Raw genomic sequence first — 3,240 nt, 5'->3', positions numbered from 1 at the left:
TAGTAGGTTTTCGTCCATCATGGAATCACACATAAAAGACACAAACCAATCTCTTTTCTCTCTTGCCTCCGAGGCATTCTTTCTCTTGCCTTCAGGGCATTCTTTCCCCTAATCGGACACGTTATTTCCGCTCCATTCCCAGCTTAAGACTCCAGAGGTCGAGCAGCGGAGTGCGAATGTAACTTCGTCCACAAAAAAACACAAAAACAAACAAAACTAAGGAGCCGAACTACGGCGCTCTGATTCCTGAAAAGGATACGTAGGCATTAGGTCGCGGGGCCTAAGCGAGCACAATTATTTATAAACCTTATTTTCCCCGTGTTTCTTTTCTTTCATTTGCATGCATTCCCTTAGTGATTAAGCTTTAGATTTATACACCCTTAGAATAGAACAAACATAGGTGGATACCATCGAGTACGATGGGCGTGAGGGGTGCTAGCACCTTCCCCTCGCGTAACCGACTCCCGTACCTTATCTCTGGTCGCAAGACCTTCTCTTATCCTTATTCTAGGTTTTCTGATATTCCTTTCCCTTATGGGATAAATATATTGGTGGCGACTCTGTTCATTTTCGCGAGCGTGCGACAAGTAATTCATAAAGAAAATCCTATTAGCCTTCTTGCATTTGGAGGAAAAAGTATTTAATATTTTTCTTTTTATTTCTTTCAAGAGGATATTATCTAGTAGTTTATACCTTCTTTTGAAGGTTTACGCTTGCTGTATGACCAAACTTATATGAATTCTCTATCAAAGAGGTGTGTTTTGGTTCTGAATTGGTTTTATGTTCAAGGAAAGATTTTACGTTTAGGTATAGATTTTAAATTTGCTAATTATATATCATTGATTGAAAGTTAGTTGTTACAAATCCTACATCACACTTCCTTTCTTGCAATGTCATCAACATACTCATCACTCAGTCAATAACATAGATCCCACTTTTCAAACTTCAGCATTGCACCCCTCAAAGAAATTAAGCCTACCCCTTAATTTTAATAACTCCAAGTTACAATTACTAAAACGTTATAAGGATAAATATAAACATAATAAAATGAATGGTATGTAATGCATTTAATTGTATGAAATGAAAACATACCAATATACAAAAATTTAATTTTTTGAAATAAAAATATACATATATTTAATATATAAATTAGAATATTCTGAGAAATAATTGTACATATTTTTTCGAGAAAAATATATTTGATTTGTCAATAAAATATTTCATTCTGAATGATAGAGTATGAAATTGAGCTTTAAGTTATTTAAAATAGTTTATGTTAATTCGGCTTGTCTTAGATATTATTTAGTTGGTCTTTTAGTTATTGGGCCTTTATGTTACTACCCACTATTGTCATCACTATATATGTACTCTTAATGAGAGAGTGAAGATTATCAAAGAAATCAACAAAGTTATTTTTATTTCTATTTTCTTAGCTTTAATTTTAATGTCTTTATCTTTTATTGTTGAAACCCTAGTTCTATAGTCTTGGTAGGATTAACTTCTTTCGTGGGATATAATCAAATAGTTGTACAATATCTCAGTTATGGAATAATTTAATTAAAAACAATATTTCATCAACCATAAAATCAATAAAATCATACAATAGAAATAGCTAGATGAGAACTTTGGCAACTTTGCCAAATGTCACAATTCTAGGTCCCATGTTAATTTTAAGCTTTCCTTTTTTTAGATATTATTCTATTTTTGTTTTAATTAATGATTTTTAGTTTTTATTTTATTTATTTTATATTTTTTTCTGCCACATACGTGTACCTATTGCACTTCCCTAAAATTTGTTGTTATTTTTATGTTTTTAATTTAATGCTTTTCCATATATACAACATGTACCAATGTTTTTAATTTATTCTTTTTCCATATTTTCCATATACCAAATGCACCGCCGTTTTAATACCATATCTGTTATCCCAATTTTTTTCAATTCTCACACCCTTTCATATACATGCACGCCCTTCCATACATTTCTGTTTTCCCAATTAACTTTTCTACACGTACAATGTACCGCTCTTTCATATTCTTCTCTCAAATTAGGTTTTTGCAATCAAACACTGAATGTTCAATCAAGTTCGGCGGCTGGTGATGTATTCCATTCACGATGCAAATTATTGAATGTTGGTTTCTCATCTCCCAATATCCAATCACTGCATCATCAATGATAGTTTGAAGGTTAGTTCTTTCAACTTTTTCTATTTCTTCCTATAAATATGTCATATTTCATCTCCCATTCATCACCCCCTTTGAACCCTTACGATTTTGCTTGATTTTCCTATGGCTGCTGCAACATGCAATTTCGTTTCTGAAATCACACCAGCGAAAGAGTCATGGAATGTTGTTGTTTGAGTTATTCGATTTTGGTTTGTGCCGGACATGAATTCGAAACATAAGTTTTATACTATGGGAGATGGTTCCAATGGATGAGAAGGTTGTTGTTGTTGTTGTTTGATTTGTAATTTTTTTCTATGAATATTATTATATGTGGTTTTGTTCTGATCTTGATTTGTTATTGTATGTAGGGTTTCAAGATTCAAGCTTCTATTCGTAAGGCTCTGCTGTCTCGATTTGAGAATAAGATTCGTGAGGGTATTGTTTATAATTTACAATATTTTGGGGTTGCCGCTAATACTGGAGGATATAGGACCACGAAACACCTGTTCAAGTTGAATTTCCAGAGGTTGGCCATCTCTGCTAGGGGTGGCAAAACAGGCCGGGGCCCGCCGGGCCGCCCGCGCACCCGCCAAAAATTGGCGGGTTGGGTTGGGATTTTAGGCTCGCCGCTCGCCAAAGTCCGCCCCGCCAAAACCCGCCGCCCGCCATACCCGCCCCGCCAAAGCCCGCCGCTCGCCAAAACCCGCTCCTCCTCCAAAACTCACTCTTTTTTTAGTTAATTCTAGTAATTACAATTCTTGATGGTTTATTTTATACATTTATTTATAAATATATGTAATATTTTTTAGAGTTAATTTGTTAAAAAATTACTTTTATAAAAAATTGTATTAAAAAATAAGTGAAAAGTTTAATTAAAAGGTAAAAAAAGCATATTAATCTATTAAAAAATATATAAATAAAAATAGGCGGGTAAGCCCGCCGCCCGCCAACCCGCCATCTTGGCGGGGCGGGCATGATTTTGATGCCCATTTTACTTGGCGGGCATGCCCGCCCCGCTCGTTTTTTGGCGGGCATAAGGCGGGGCGGGCGGCGGGCGGGGCGGGCGGCCCGTTTTGC

General features: G+C 35.4%; 1 long non-coding RNA gene across 1 annotated transcript; it reads left to right on the top strand.

The window, feature by feature from the left end:
* Positions 1–2,039: 2,039 nt before the first annotated feature.
* Positions 2,040–2,686, top strand: LOC131656457 (uncharacterized). The gene is made up of 3 exons (XR_009300116.1): positions 2,040–2,184; positions 2,330–2,440; positions 2,532–2,686. It is a non-coding gene; the product is annotated as an uncharacterized LOC131656457 (long non-coding RNA).
* The last annotated feature ends 554 nt before the right edge of the window (positions 2,687–3,240 follow it).

This window comes from Vicia villosa, linkage group LG3 (assembly GCF_029867415.1).
Source record: "Vicia villosa cultivar HV-30 ecotype Madison, WI linkage group LG3, Vvil1.0, whole genome shotgun sequence".
Lineage (NCBI taxonomy): Eukaryota > Viridiplantae > Streptophyta > Magnoliopsida > Fabales > Fabaceae > Vicia > Vicia villosa.
The sequence above is the reverse complement of the archived record's forward strand: the minus strand, read 5'-3'. Positions and strand labels throughout refer to the sequence as shown.